Genomic DNA, 17,343 nt, shown 5'->3' on the forward strand with positions numbered 1-17,343 from the left:
TTATTCAAGAGAAAGGGGCATACGTTCTGGAAGCTCATCGTCAACTATGGAACAATGCCTACTATGAGAGACTAAAAAGGAATCCAACAAATGAAATAAAGGAAATGTTGGACTTGAAACTTCATGAATGGACAATGAATGGTCAAATTAACGAAGAAGAACGTAAATAGCTAACGGTAATTCATCCTGTTACAGCAACAATTAATTTTTTGCCCAGGCTGCATTAGGATCAAAAGAAACCCCCAGGAAGACCAATTCTATCTGCGAAGGGATCACCCCTGGAGCCCATGGCAAATTTTATAGATTATTTTCTACAACCTTACGTGACACAACTAAGGGGCTCATTATGACCATCGCGGAGGAGGGAACCTCCGCATGTCCTGCGGAGTTCCCTTCTGACCAATTAGGATGTGACCGCCACCCTGGCGGTCACATCCGCTATTTTTAACATTGCGGCGGGTGCAGCTTCAAGCTGCACCCCACGCAATGTTAAAAATGCATACAATGCATACATTGCATTTGTATGCAGAGAGCGGCAGGCACCGCGCTGTGCCTGCCGATTACTGCATACAAATGCAGGGGGGTACCATAGTTACCCCCCATGTGCACCCCCCCCTTCACCCAGGGGGCCCGCAACGGGCCTCCTCAGTGAAGCTCCGTATGTTTTTCCACGGCAGAAAACCCGCCTTGGAAAAGCATTTCTTTTTGGGCATCCTAATATGGCTGGCGGTGTCTGAGAGACACCGCCACCATATTAGGGATTTTCCGCCGCGGTTGTAAGCCAACCGCGGCGGAAAAGCTGCAGACGTAAACCTGGACCCACCAGCCATCCTAATGTGGCGGTGGGTCTTTGGTGGGTCCGCTGCAGTTTTTACGTATCCTCCGGGCCGGCGGTGGCTTCCGCCGGCCCGGAGGATACGGAAAAACTGGTACCCTAATCTGCCCCTTAGTTCCTACATACAGGACACAACTGACATACTGAGAATGTTACAGAATACCCCATGGCAAGACACCTATCTACTGGTAACAATGGATGTACACCACTATAGGAAATGATTTTGGCATGGAGGCGTGAACTTTCTTCTTGCAAGAGCGAAATTTGGAATATCAGGATCACAACAACATGCTCAGGCAGATGATTGAGATTTGCCTGAACAAAAACACCTTTCTATTCGGAGAAGAAGTATATCAGCAACGGAATGGTACGGCGACGGGGTTTTCTTTTAGCCCAACCTACGCCTGTCTGACCATGGGATACTGGGAAAAAGAGGTGGCGTGGAGACCAGAAAATGATGGATTTCTGAACAAGATCATAAGTTGGAAAAGATTTATCGATGATCTTCTGATAATATGGGATGGAACAGCGGAGGAGTTTCGAGAATACTACAAAATATTAAATAACAGTGCCACCCAATTGAAATTCACGTTTGAGACAAGCAAAGAGCGTGTGGTATTTCTAGATACAGAAATCTACATTAGAAAAAATCAGATCCACACCACCTTACACTGGAAGAGTACAGCTACCAACTCAACCTTGGAAGCGACGAGTTTCCATCAGGAATCCCTAAAAGCAAGTATCCCATATGGGGAATTTTTAAGAATCAGGCGAATATGTAGTGAGGAGGAAGAGTGGAAAAAACATGGAAAACACACAGCAGAATGATTTAAGAAGAGGAAATACAACAACAAGATAGTTCTGAAAAGTTGGGAGAAAACCAATTTGAAATCAAGAGAGGAATGCCTAATGCCGAAACAAAAAGGGAACACGATGGAGAAAGAGACAATACGCCTAATAATGGACTTCTAAGTAGAAAGCAAACAGATTGTGGGCATACGGAGAAGAAATTGGAAAATCCTCCAACTGGATAACACATAAAAGAAGTTGTAGGAAAGCATCCCATCGTAACGTACAGAAGATCAAGAAACTTGAAGGATCATTTGATCCATAGCCACTTCAAACCAAAAAACAAAGATGGAAACTGGCTCAAGACGAAAGGATTTGTGACATGCTACATGTGTAAGGTGTGTCAGATAGCCAAACAGACAAAAGGGATCAAAATGGAAAACAATCAAGTCTGGGAGATCCGACAGCTAAAAACATGCAAAACACAATATGTAGTATACATAGTGGAATGTCCGTGCCCATTACATTATGTGGGAAGCACGATCTGCGAATTGAAAAAACGCATCTTGGAGCAGGTGAGGGCCACAGTACATAAAGATCGTGCCAACGCTGTGGCGAAACACATGGAGCAGCACCACCAGGGTGATTGGAAACGACTAAGATTCTACGGAATAGATACAGTCCCGCAAATGGAAAGGGGTGGTGACAGAGAGAGAGAACTACGCCGAAGGGAATCACGTTACATCATGAAACTAAGGACAATGCATCCGTTCGGCCTCAACCAGTCGGAAGAACTCTACATCCATCTATAATGAGGGAAGGACCAACAAGGAAACTCCTACAATAGGCTTCAAAATAAAAAAGGAAAAGAAAAGAATAATAAAGTAATTCATAAATAACAATAAAAAGGAATATAATAAATAATATAAAAATGATACCAACATATCGAAAAAATGCTAAAACAGTGGGATTACTACATAATATATTTGAAAAAGAAAATAGTGGCAGAGTCCAGAAACAAAGAAGAAAAAAGAGAAAAAAAGAAAAATCACATTTCAAGTTAAACCCAAAAAAACAAGAACAGAAATGAGAACAAAATAAAGAAGTGAGGAAGAAATAAAGGAAGGACTCCCCATTAGAGGGGTAAAATGGGAGGCACGAACTGTGATAAAAACCTCTGGTAATCCCAAACAAAAAAGAAAAAAGAAAAATAACGTCACAAATTAATGAAGATAGTTGGGACAGCAATAAAAACATAAAAAAGACTAAAAACACAAATATTGTATATTTAAGAGAAAACTGTTTTAATAAAAACTACAACCTCCAGAATGCTAAGAGGCAGTTTGAACACTAAGCAGGAAGTGACGTTATGTCACTTTAAATAAGCATACATCCTGGGATCAGGTGATCGTGAACAAGGGAGAGGACTCCCGAAACGCGTTGTTCTGTGTTTGCTTTTTGCTTTGCCAAGACTCTATCTGAAGGTTAAAAATCTAAATAAAAAAGAGTAAAATCTTTGATGCACGCAAGTTCGTCCTAATTATTCGCCCCATATGTTTGAAATGTCCATGTATGTTTAATGCCGATAGAGAGAGTAAGGTGCTGCAGTGAGTTGCAAATTTGTAAACTTGTATGAGGGATGGTGCCACAAATACACCAGGGTCACAAAATTATGTATAAATAAATATCGGTAAAATACCTTAGTAATTCAATGTGTCACCCAGGTAAATATTAGCCATCCTAGATGTCTTAGGCTAGAGATTGTGCAAATAGCGCATGTTTTAAGAAAATAAGAACTTACATTTCATATCATATGTTAACAATACAAGGCAATTAATAGAGATACATCAACGTAGGATTCATAAATACGCCTATAAAAACCTTAAAATGGTTAATAAATGGCTAAAAACATGAATTCATGTGATGCATCTAAAAACCCACAAAATTGTATGAATTGATTGTTAAAAACATGAATTGTTCAACATTTAATCTATATAAATATAAGTCTAAAAATTCATAAAACACATTTGATAATTTACAAATCCTATACCATACTGTGCAAAATTACAAGCTATGGCCAATGCTATTCTCAATGTTTAAAGACATGTGTAAAGGTCCTCCGTGATATTGAGGCCTGAGGGCTGATTTGTATTCAGTTCAATAATGTATTGTGTCTCGAGGCGGCGAAGTTTCTCCTCCCTATTGCCATCCCGACTGCTTGCCAGCACACAATCAATTACAAAGTATTTAAGCTCACTGCTTCTAGATTTATGTTTGATCAAAAAATGTCTAGCTACCGGGTATGTATTATCTTGATTAGATATTGCCCGTAGATGTTGCAAGATTCTTTTATGTACAGGAAGTTTGGTGCTTCCTACATAACATAGATTGCAGGGACAAACTAACACATAGACGGCGTATTCCGTCTTACACGTTAGAAGTTTGTTAATCTTGTGTTCCCTGCAATCAAATGGCGAGTGGTAGCTGATCTTGTTAAAGCTTGCTGACAGGCTTTACATACCTTGCAGTTAAAGAATCCTGTGTGTGTTTGGTACCAAGCAGACCCTTCCAGGACTTCAGGGCTGGTTTTCACTATTTCGTCTTTCATAGACTGTCCTCTACGATATGTGATGGAGGGCCTCTTAGGGAGGTTTTTTCCTATCACCGGGTCTCTGAGAAGTATTGGCCAATTCTTGGTTATGATGGTTTCTATCTCCTTGTATTGGGCGCTATATTGCACTATGAATCTGAATTCAGGTGGCTTTATGGTACCCTCCCCAATATTCAGTATTGCCTGTGCGTTGCCAGCCAATAACAGAGTTCTGTCTTTCTGATTAGCTTTAGAAATTGCTGCATCTATGATTTTGGAAGAGTAGCCCCTTTCAATAAATCTCAATTTGCTGTCATTTTGTGCATTTATCAGGTCAGTTTGCCTGCTATGGATTCTTTTCAGGCGTAGCATCTCGCCATAAGGGATGCTGTTCACTAGATGTTTAACATGTGAACTTCCAGCATGCAGCGTAGAATTTCCCGCTGTGACCTTACGATGCAGCCTGGTTTCTATTTTGCCCTGTTCAATAAAGATCTCAGTGTCCAGAAATGTAATGGGAGTTGTACTTAATGTAGCTGTGAATTGGAGATTTAGATTGTTTTGATTAAGTTCTGACACAAAGGTTTCAGCAGATGTCATGTCCCCCTCCAAATCACAAACAGGTCATCAATAAAGCGTAACCATGTTACAACATGGAGTTGCATAATTTCTGAGTGTTGAACCAGGAGGACCAGCTCCTCCCACCAGCCCATGTGAAGACACGCGTAGCTAGGGGAGAAGCTGGCCCCAATGGCAACACCCTGCAACTGCCTGTACATCAAGTTGTTGAACATAAAAACATTGTTGTCCAAACACAACTTCACCATTTCCAACAGCATCTCTCTGTGGTCAGGCATATCTGGTAAAGATCTTTTAAGGTAGAAATCAAGGGCATTAAGGCCATCTGAATGAATAATGCTGGTATACAGTGAGCACACATCCAATGCAATTAATATATAGTCAGTTTGCCACTCAATGTTTCTGATTTTGTTAAGGAAGTCACTGGTGTCACTGACATAGGACGGGAGCTTTTTGACCTCTCCCTGCAGGAAAAAATCGACATACTGTGACATATGTTCTAGACAGCTGTTCCTAGCAGAGATGATTGGACAGCTTTGACAGCTCCCTCCAAGTCAGAGCCAACACTAACTCTGCTCTCAGGAAGCGGGAGATGTCAAAACCACTTCCACTTGCTGGGAGCGGAGTTTTCTTCTGTTTCTTTGCCTGCTGTCATGCGGGCAAGGAAAAAACTGATACAATCGCTCTCACTCAGAGGAGCTGCATGTTTATCAGCTCTCTGTGTGTTGGAGCAATGCTGGCTCCTGCTGGAGGTGAAGAGACAGTAGCGACTGCCGGGACTGTGGGGGCATTCAGGCCCCCCTGCAATCCCCAACGGTGCAGACTGGGTGACTTGGGTAGGCTCCAGGGCACACATCATAACAAGGCTGGGCCATGTTGCTTGGGTGTGATAATGTATGTATTAGTGTGCACCTGGGTGCATTATTGTATGCATCAGTGTGTGCCTGGGTCAATCAGTGTAGGTATCAGTGTGTGCCTGGGTGTGCTGTTGGATGCATTAGTGTTTCGCTGTGTGTGCCAGTGTCTGCATTGCTGTATGTCTGGGTTTGTCACTGTCTGCATTGGTATGTCCATGGATGTGTCAGTGTATACATCAATGTGTGCCTGGGTTTGTAATTGTATGATGTTTCCATGTGTACCTGGGTATGGTATTGGTTACATTAGTATAAGAATGACTGTATCAGTAAGTGAGTGCATGTGTGAGTAGCTGTATAGGAGAGTGAGTAGCTTTGTGAGTGACTGAATGGGTGAGTTAGTGGTTGTTTGAGTTGCTTTTTCATTGTGTGAGCAGGTATCTGAGTGGCTATATGAGTGTGTGAGCAGATGTGTGGATGGCTGTAAGGATGTGTTAGAGGGTTTGTGAGTAACTGTATGGGTCAGTGAGTATCTGTGTGAGCGGCAGCATGGGTGAGTGAGAGGGTGTATGAGTGGTTGTATGGATATGTGAATGGGTATATAAGTGCGTTTGTGTGGGAGCTCTAGCAGGTACGGTTGGCTGTGTACAATTATAAGTGTATCCCAAACAACATCATTTTTTTCCAGATCTTCTCATTTTTTGTTCAAAATAACTACTTAATTTTAAGTACCTGTATCCAATGAAATATGATTTTTTTTTATTAGGTGCTATCCTCCATTTTAACTGCTTTTCCTTTCTCCTGTGTGGTACTCCTCCTTGCTTTCAAAGTGGTTAGAATGTGGATTGTGGGTTATAGTTTTGTGTTTTGGGCTAGATAGTGTGCTAGAAAGAGTGGCATTGACAGGGACTTGGGTTTGCCTAATGTGGACATTACTTGAGTCGGTCAGAGAGGGATAAAATGGCATCATTTGCTGACTTTGGTTGAAACATTGTGGATTACCAACATCCAGACCTCATGATTGTGCGGCAATGACCTAGGCACACTTACTGGGGTACAACGTAAAATCCTAATGAAGCATAACTTTCGTCAATTAATGAAACTCTCCCGCCACACTGCCTTAGTATTCTCTAACATTTGTCAAAGGCAGAAATTAAAGGGGTCAAATTAATTCTGTCCACTGATAGAAAAATCAAGGAAACATGTCTATAAACCTGTTCCTACATTCCTCAGAGACCGTGACATGGGCTCTATATGGCAAAACTGTTTTCGCTTTGAGATGGACAGTGTTTAAAGAAGTGCTAGAGTTCATTTCACAGGGTAAAGGAACAGTGTGTCCATTAATAACTTGAAACACTGCAACCTGTACTTCTCAGAGCCACTCTTTTCCCAAACACTAGTTCATTTTCTTTTTAAATCCCTTTTTTAATTTCTTATTTGAATTAGTGAATCTGTGGTGAATCTGCATAAAGGAGCATATATTCAACATACAACAGCACATTTAAGATTCACAACTATGTGACTGACTCTTGCGTGTGTCAATGCCTGTGTGAGTGAGTAAGGAAATCAAAAAGGGGGAGTGAAGAGGTGATGCCAATGGGCACCGAGGTGGGCACGTCCTCCTCTTATCAGGGATTTAGGTTAATCAAAAAGGGCCACCTCACATTGGGTGGGTGTATATCCGGATGTCATTGGAATATACCTTCTTTGTTAAAATACCCCTCACACACCAAAAGGGCCCTTGGTGTCATGCTTCATCATCGGGGTCTTCCCGTCCCGCTGCGGGGCGGGGCAGTGCTGCGACAAGCGGATACGCTGGAGCACCTTAAGGTGGAGGTGCTATGTGTTGGGAGTGAGTGTCAGTGGGGTCAGGAGTGATATAAGTGTGAGTCGTTAAAAAATACCTGGCCTAGTGGAAAAAAGAAATGTTATTAAACACTGGCTGGTATTATTAAAAGAAAAGTGAAGCGGAGAGATGGAGCAGATTAATGGGCTCTCTCTCCTATGTGGGTCAACATGTTTCGAGGCGCGGGGCCTCTTCGTCAGGACCTAGGGGAAGATCCCCCTGTCACTCACTAGTGTTTCTCCACAGAGGTAGAAAAAGTGTATATACAAAAAAAGTGAAAAACGATTGACTATGTGTGTAACTACAATTAATAATTACGACACATTTTTTGCTTCCACACTAATAATGTAGTATGCCTGCAAGATAAGAAAAACTTATTATAATTGCGCCGATCCCAAAGTGCGCTTAACTCTAAGTCACCTGTAAGGGAGAAAGAGACACACAAACATATATACCAGTTTGGAATGTTGGGATCATGCGTAAGCAGTGAAGGATATTGAAGCACATCCTGAGAAAACACACAGTCACACACAGAAATGTTACACATAGGGGATGTTAATAGCCTGGGGTGGAGGTATTCAAATGCGTACTTATCATTGGAGGAGTCAATGCCTCATGAGCCAGCTTAAGACAGAAGGGTAAGGTGGGGTCCCAACTGCAAAGGGGAAAGAGAGGGAGTGCATTGAAATTCTATCCCATCAGATGTTTTCCAAGTATCACAAGGCAAGGGTCTGGCTGGGATACAAGGTTCATCCTATTGAAACGGTTATGCCGTACTTACTGAGCCCCTCGCACGCTCGTGCTTCCTCCTTCGTCTGCGGCTTCCGTGGATGTGAGGGAGGCTGAGGGCGGCGAGTTTTTATAGAGTAGAGTAATTGATTAATTGTTCAATTAAGGGAGGAAAGTCTGCCGAAGTAACAGAGGCCCAAAAGGTTAGTAATGCGGGCGGCCATATTAGAGTGGTAGGTAGACCCACCCCCCGCTCCTTTTGATGCAGTTTTGGTCGTGGGTTATTAGATCGGGTGCCCGGATCCTAACAGGCTTAGACTTATCTCTTAAGTCCGCAGTAGCTCCTAGCTCGGCAGACTAAGGTTCGAATTAAATCAGCCCGCAACCGCGCTGTGAGGCCCAGTGCATTCTACTCATGCACGGCGCATGCGCCGGATTGCTCGTTCTGAGCGCATGTGCGTAGAACTGACGCTGTAGCCGGCGTGCATGCGCACATCTTCCCCGGTTGTAGTGTTGAAGGAAGACACGCGTCTGTAGGGCTAGGGAACCAGCAATACTAAAAAATAAAGTCATGTTATGGCAGGAAAGATATTAGGATGGTAAATGCAGATTGCTGAGCCACATCTATACTATTGTTTGTACATAAATATACATTTTCAGTTATTGGAGGCCTGGGAGAGGTAGAACCTTGGAAGAAATTATACTGAAAAACAGGAGCCAATTGCTTGCTGTTGTTTGTACATAAATATACATTCCAGTTCATGGAGGACTGGGAGAGGTAGAACCTTGGAAGAATTATACTGAAAAAAAGGAGCCAATTGCTTGCTGTTGTTTTTACATAAATATACATTCCAGTTCATGGAGGACTGGGAGAGGTAGAGCCTTGGAAGAATTATACTGAAAAACATTATACTGAAAAACAGGAGTCAGTTGCTTATGGTGTATATCACCCAGCAGCCCCTAGGTATTCAGTTGGGCCCACGGAATGTCGTCATTCAGGCCTGTGCGGTGTGTTCCCAGACGGTACACCCAGCGTTGTTCTTTAGATAGAAGGTCTCTATGGTTGGCAAAAGCCTCGATGACTGTCCATTTCAGGTCATGGACATTGTGTCCTACGGTGGCAAAGTGTGCTGACATTTTTGTTGTTGTCCTATTGCAGCGTACATTGCTGCGGTGTTCACCCATTCGAATCTTCACGGGTCTGCTGGTCATGCCCACATACTCCTTGTTGCAGGGACATGTGATTAGGTACACCACATTGCGGCTATTGCAATTAGTGAAGGCTCGCTGTTCCCATGTAGACTGGTTGGAAAATGTGATACTTCTGCTCTTCTGCGTGTATTGGCAAGATACACATGCACCACAAGGGTGGTGTCCACTGACCCCTATGACTCTAGAGGGTTCAATTATACCAGTTGCTTTTGGTCTGGTATGGACCAGAAGATCCTTCAGGTTCATTCCTCTTCTATGTGAAAACATAGGTTTAGGAAAATTCAGTTTGCCACAGGATAACAATCTCCAATGTTTGTTCACGATCTTAGTGATCTGGTTGGAGTTTGTATTGTAAGTTGTTACGCAGATGGGGCGTGGATCAGGTTCCTTCGCCTCGGTGTCCTCCAAAAGCGCTTCCCTGTTGTTGTTACGGGCACGTTTGAGGCCTTTACGAACAATGTTCGTAGGGTAATGCCTGTTCAGAAGTTTGCACTCCAAATCCGCCGCTTGTGTCTTAAAGTCATCAATGTTGCTACAATTACGCCGTAGGCGGAGAAACTGTCCATACGGAAGGTTCTCACGTAGATGGCGTGGGTGGAAGCTACTGTACAGGAGCAGACTGTTCTTGGCTGTAGGTTTAAAGTGAGTGCATGTTGCAAGTTTACCTTCCGTGGGGTAGATGTTTAGATCTAGGAAAACCAGATTTTCATCGGAAGCCGTGTGAGTGAATTTTAGGAACTGATCCTGTTGGTTCAGCCAGTTCATGAACCGGGTAACGGAGTCTCGGTCACCCCTCCAGATGACAAATGTGTGAGTGAGTGCCTGAGTGCATCTGTTAGTGGATGTGTAAACGTCTAAGTGGTTCTAAGAGTGGGTGTAGCACTGTTTGAGTAGGTCTGTGAGTGGGTGCATAAGTGTCATAGTGGGTTTGTGAATGGATTTGTGGATCATCTGTAAGTAGGTGCATAAGTGTCTGAGCAGCTCTCTTAGTGGGTGCATGAGCGCCTGAGGAGGTCTGTGAGTTTGTGCATGAGTGTCTGAGTGAGTGTGTGAGTTGGTGCATGAAGGAGTGAGTATTTGGGTGGGTGTGAGAGAGTCTGAGAGGGTCTGTGAATGGGTGTGAGAGTGTCTGAGTAGATATGAGAGTGGATGCCTAAGTGTCTAAATGAGTGTTTAAGTTGGTACATGAGTATCTGAGTGGGTGGTCAGTTGGTTTGTGAGTGTCTGAGTGGGTCTGTGTTTGGGTGTGTAAATGTCTAGGTAGGTGTATGAGAGGGTGCATGAGTGTCTGCATGGGTCTGTGAGTAGGTATGTGAATATCTGAGTAGATGTGTGAGTAGGTGTATGAGTGTCTCAGTTGATGTGTGAGTGGGCCTTCAGTGAATGACTGGGTCTGTGAGTCACTTTGTGAGTGTCTCAGTGGGTCTGTGAATGGGTGCATAAGTGGCTAAGTGTATGTGTGAGTGGGTGCCTGAATGTCTGAGTGGGTTTGTGCGTAGGTACATGAATGTCTGGGTAGCTTTGTGAGTAGCTTCATGAGTATTTGAATGGGTCTGTAAGTTGTTGTGTAACTGTGTGAGTGGGTGTGTGAGCTTCTGTGTAGGCCTGAGAGTGGCTGTGTGAGTAGGTCTATGAGTGGCTGCGTGAGTGTCTTTTTTGGTCTGTGAATGGATATGAGAGTGTCTGAGTGGGTCAGTGAGGGATACATAAGTGTCTGAGTGAATCTGTGTGTGGGTATGTAAGTGGTTGTGTGGGTCTGTGAGTCGCTGTGTGAGTAGGCCTGTGAGTGGGTTGGTTAGTATCTGTGTGGGTCTGTGAGTGGGTGTGACAGTATCAGAGTGGGTGCATGAGTGTCTGAGTGAGTATGTCAGTATATTTGTTAGCTGAATTTGAGAATCTGCTGAATAGTTGCACAGGGGCCCTGCTGAGCATCGCAATGGATTCACAAATCCTCCCATGTGGAATTAAAAATTTGGGGATTCTCTTGTCCATTAGGGGGGCCGCAGAGAACACTAAATTGCACCCAGAGGAGACAGCTTACCTCTACCCTGCCCACTTCTACTACATTTCATTTGACATTTTCTCAACCTGGACCATTCCCCGATTTAAAAAATGGCAGGTCGAACTTTCTGCTCAGGTTGAGGCCAGCCGATCCTGGCATTACTGTTGGCATGTGGATCCACGGATTTGCAGAGGGCCCTCGTCTCTAAATATACAAATTCCTTTCTTCCTGTAATATCTGAAAAACTACTGAACGGATTTATACCAAATCACAAAAAGGACTCTTTCTGGACCAAGATCTAGCTTTCTGCCAAATTTGATGTAACTCTGTCCAGCAGTTCGGTCTGTATTTAGGTCCAAAATCCGCATGGGAATTAACATGGGAACCCCGGTTTATTTACCCCCCCCCCCTTTTCAAGGCTCCTGCTTGACGAATGACCCCAAAACTTTCCATGCACAACAAGATAAAGTGGGGCACTTTTTGGGAAAATTTCATTTTCAGTTTGATTTTCCAAACGGCGCTAAAGTTATAAACAAGTCAAAAAACGCTTTTCCTATTGAAATTAGGTCCTAACTATAACTACCTACTGGCAGCCTGTGATTTCCTGAAAGCTGGGAGGGTTCTAGGGTTGTTGGAATCCTTTCAGGGACAAAGCAGGCAGCGATTGCAGAGTCCTTGAGGCAGCCGGAAGGGTTTGGAGCCTTTTTCTTCTGCAGCAGGGCTTCACTTCTCGTGCAGCAGGTATTTTTTGTCTTGGGCATCTCTTGTCAATCATATCTGATATTCAGGTGTCAGGGTGCCACCTAAATAATGAATTTAGGGGAGTTACAAGGGGAGACAGGTAGTAACCAATGGGCTACATACCTTTTGGGTGCCTACACACTCTAGTGTCTACTTTCTGTGGGAAGATATTCTACCCTAGCACTGATTGGTTGTTTTTCTACCATCCCAGGATGGTGGAATTTCAGGAGTGGGGTTCACATCACCTGCTCACCCTAAGGGTGATGCAGGCTAAGAGGGGACCCTCCTCCTAATCTAATCCATCCTTCTTTTTAGTCATTGTTAATTGTTTTATCCTAACCTCCTAATCCTATGTATAGGACAGACTCATTGTCTTATTTAATGGAGATGGGCAGTTATACATTGATAACTAGGATAATTTTGTATGTCTGATTTATATGTCTTCTGTTGTCAATGTATGTTTGAGTTTTCTGTTGTTGTTTCTGTACCTTCATTTTTATGTTTTTTGAAATATTAAATTCAATCATCTTTGTTGGTACCCCTGATTGTTGTAATTGATTTATTGATCGACTCTGTTGAATTTGATTTGGGTAATTCCATTTGGTGTCATTAGATGCCACTTCATCTAAGATAAAGTTACTCAAAATCATATCCTTTAAATTAATCTCTTATAGGCTCCTTTACCTTTTCGACTTTTATAAATTTTGGCATTTTCTTGCCTTAGATATTTGGTGCCCGCAGCAGTCTTTGGTCACATGACTGGAAGTAGTTGGCAGTTAAGCTTTGTGCATTTCTCCTAGACAGCCACTCACAATGGGAGCTTTGGTGTAACTGGATGGGCCATCACTGGCTGGATGGGAGGGAGAAGTTGTGCCCATCCTCAATTACACCTAAATTACCTGTGTTTTATCTCCACACGAAGGGCTGCACACCTCCTGTAGTTAGTCTGCAGCCAGGATAGGGAAGGCAGGCATCTATGCACTTCAAAGGCATGCCTCCAGAAGTTTATTCCCACTTCAAAGGCACAACTGTGTAGAGGTAATAATAAATTTTATTGCATGATTTGTTAAAACCCTTGCAACGCGCAACAAAATTAAAAGTCACTATAATATATAAAATTGATAATTTTTCCTAATTTTTTTTTTTTTTGCAGTATTTTTGAGCACCTCCCGTCCTCATGAAAAATTGAACTCTGTTATAAATACACTACCTGTATCTCCTATAGTTGTGTTCCAGTAGAGGATGGCAGTCCTGATAAAATAAATGTCTAGAACCCAGGCCAATGCGCCTGTACACCTCTCCCCTTCTATTGGCATTTTTGTTGTTCACTGTTCAATGTGCATAGCCAATCCGCAATAAAGATGGTTCGAAGCAGGCTGATGCAGATAGCCAGAGGGCTATTTCTCAGGCCGAGAAGTAGGTAGACATCTCAACTCGGCTAGCTTTTTTACGCAGTGTTCCATGAACCTGTCTAAGGTGCAATTTCAGGTGGTGTTCTGTGGGTCGAAACAAGCCACCACTGCTCCTCTACAAGATCTTACCTCCTTCTCGAGCCAACCCCTTCTTAGTAGAGCCTTTCTATCCTCTAAGAGGTTAGGGCACCAACGTAGCACGTGTATTATATCTTTCCTATGGTGGCCACAGAGCCCGTACGTTTCCAGGGCGCAGTCTATTTTCCATTTGGGGAACAGCTCATTGGGATGACCCCCATTCTCAGTTTTAAAAAACAGAGCTTAGTGCTTGCATTGAAGGTGAGTGTTAAGTAGCTCTGGGGTTTCAACTGTGCATAAGTGCGAAGGGTCATCCAGCCATGACTCCACGCAGAGAGGCTAGCCCTGTCTTCTGCTGAAGAGAGTTGTTTCGCGCTGTTTTGCTAGCCTCTTGAACTCATGTTGGCTTGCATGTAGCTCCCAGAGCTCGCTGAGGCCGAGAGTGCTAAGGCCGCAGGACAGATAGCGATGCCCCTCTGGCCAACGACTTGTATTCAGCTGGACCCATAAGTGGTGAGCCAGGCTGCCCTACTTTGACACCCTAAACTTATAGCAGCTTACTAGAAAAGTCACCATTCGTCCCAATGACTGTCTGATGATGCCAAATTCAAGCTTAATTTGTGCTGGTGAAGTGTACAGAGGTAGCCGGAAAATCGTTCTGAAAATGTTCGTGACTATTTTATCTAATTGGCTACTGTCCAGCCCTATTAGCACCTTGCTCCCATAAGTTAGAGTTGGAATCCCCTTTGCCTGGGCCACCTGAAGAATTGGAGCAAATGTTGGGCCATTTAATTTCTTTTGAATGGAGCTGAGTGCAAAAGACAGCGCAATTCCTTTCGTTTTTTGTTCACCCAGTTGGTTTGCATATCTGCCATTATTGTTTAATAAGACTCCTAACTTAGTACTTGTGGCATCCGGTTACTTCTATTCTTTCCAGATTTAAAGACCATGCCAATTGCTTGGGCCCTGATGAGCGAACCACCAGAATTTTGGTTTTCTTGTTGTTGAGCTGATGCCCATATCGATTTGAATATATGGCAGTTGCATCCAGGAAACGTTGTAGTCCTACCTAAGTGTGGCTAAGAAGAACCAGGTCATCAGCATACAATAGGTTGGTCATATGAAGACCACATATTTTAGGTGGGAGTGAGTTGACTAAATGGAGGGTATCCGGTAGGTCAGACTGGAATAAATTGAAAAGTGTGGGAGTCAAAATGCACCGCTGCTTAAGGCCTTGCATTGTTGAGATTGGTTGTGACAGTCTTGAGCCATCTCCAATCAACTGTGTATCAAACAAGTAACTCATAGACACCACTTCAGTACACTTCTGGACTTGTGGATTCTCTGCCAAGCAGAAGGACTGCTGCTGAAGGACTGTAACTCTGCTGGACTGCACTCTGCTGGATTCCTGCGTTGCTGTGCTGACCTGCTGCCCTCTTGCCTGGATGAGAAGGACTGGACCTGCATCTCTTGAACCCAGACTTAGAGTGACTCCAAAAGCTAGCTGGCTGGCCTCCTGATCTGAAGCCTCAAGAACATAACAGGCTTCTAAGAACCTTACATCTGCATCTGAACTCTGTCATCTGTGAGTCTACCCAAGCGTTGACACCCCAGTCCTAGACCATTGGAATTGAGTTAACCATGCTTTTCTAGTGTCTGTGGATCCAGCAGAACCGACACATATCTTTTTCTGTGCAGCGCAGACCCGAGCAGAGACAGCGAATCTCCAATGCTGCATGGATTGAAGCTGTTGCAAAGACTTGTATCAACTTAGCAGCCTGCTTCGCCTTCGGAACCACTGTTGTGCAACGGATCCTCGGTGCAGGCCCATGTATCTCTCATTTACGGCAGCCTAGACAATGAAACTGAACTCTGCATCGCAGGCTTGAGGTGCCTCGGAAATAGCACATTGCTCCGACTGTCCAATGCATACACGGCTCCATACTCCACATTGCAAGCCCTTATCAACATGATCCTCACTGCTGATGTAACATGACCTTGCACTGCAGGATTGCTGCATTTTGCAGCATCGCTTCGACTGCGCAAAGCATCTTTGATGCGGTCCCCAGTAAAGCTAAGCAAACCAGGATTTAAGGTATTCATCTGGCCTAAGTGGGTTCCTGTAACCAGCCTGAACATGTGATTTTGTCCAGATCCGGTGTAAATAGATATCCACAGTTGCCGCTTCATGCCTTTAGGTGCTATTTTCCCTAAAAAATTTATAATTCATAATCTTTAGTTCTACTAACAGGATTTTTGTCATTTTGTTCTCTTTTTAAATTAAATTCAGATCTAGTTTTCTAACTTTGTGTGGGATCTTTTTATGTAGTATTTTCACTGATTTACTGTTTGAAGTGGTGCACACATATTTTACACATTGCCTCTAAGTTAAGCCTGACTGCTATGTGCCAAGCTAATACAGGGTTAATTTGGGGTTTGCCGGTGCCTTACCCTGACTAGGATTGTATTTGCTGCTTGACCCGGCTTCACACCCCAGTCTCCCAATTTCCCAGCAGTCAATCTGAATGTAGCTCAGAAGGGTATGAAATTTATGAGTGCATACCTGCCGCTCACTGGACCCCTATCTGAGTGGTCCCTGCAACTCTATCCCCCCTTCAAACAAAATATCTGTGTCAGTCCACCTAGTGGAGTGCCTGAACTATATTGACTGCCTGGCTGAAGTGGAATTTTGTGATTGCAGCCCACATGGGTTTCAGACTTAGGTGTGTCAATGGGGTGACGTCATTGCATGTGGCACTGAATTACACTAATGAGCTATATCATGAACCATAATTAACCTTGGATGCTAAATATATGGCACATATAGATATTATAGAAAGAAGCGTAGTCTTATATAGTTCAGGCCTCCTGCTACAATACCAACAATGTGCCTCAGAGAACACCTAGCATCAGCGCTCTATACAGGTAAGAGCAGTGGGGCCGGGTGGGGAGATTTCGATGGATGATTATAATAAATAAAAAAATAATTTTCCCTCTTGGTCGTCTGATGAAATCCCCTCCCTCCCGGCCCACAGCTCTTACCTGCACAGGCTGCGGCTGACACCTAGCACTGACAGTATTTTTGCAGCGCATTTTCATGTACAGCCAAGGGCAGGTCAAATATGTGGGGTTTGGAATCTGCACATGAACTACGGAGGCAGATTGTTAATGAGAGTAAATTAAATGACCATTTGAAGACGGTCACGACAGTAGTGTGATACGGTTTATGTTTCTCTTCAGTTTTCTTTTTAAGGAGAGCACAAGCCTGAGAGAATCATGAATTTGCATCCTCCCTCTGCCTCGAATAACATACAGTGAGACCTAGAAAAAAAAGCAGAGGAGGCCAGGATGTTACAGAATTGTCCATTAACTCCAGCGACCCGACAACCCCCCCTCCCCGCCCCAACTGGGGTATAACAGCTTCCCAAAGATCTGATCATAATTACATGTTGTATTACAATTTTCCCGTGGGCATTTATACATTTCTCACTCTCCCATATCAATCAACAGCTAAATATTTTAACTAAAAAGCATTCAATCTTCCCTGCTACTGTTAAGAAAAGAAAATACATGCTTGAGTTAATCTCACACCTCCCTAACTGGCTCTAGGCCAAGTTACTGGAAGCAGTACAGCATGTGACAGATGATTCTTAAGGGAATCAGAGTGCAAAGTAAT

The sequence above is a fragment of the Lissotriton helveticus genome, chromosome 1_1 (assembly GCF_964261635.1).
Source record: "Lissotriton helveticus chromosome 1_1, aLisHel1.1, whole genome shotgun sequence".
NCBI classification, from domain to species: domain Eukaryota; kingdom Metazoa; phylum Chordata; class Amphibia; order Caudata; family Salamandridae; genus Lissotriton; species Lissotriton helveticus.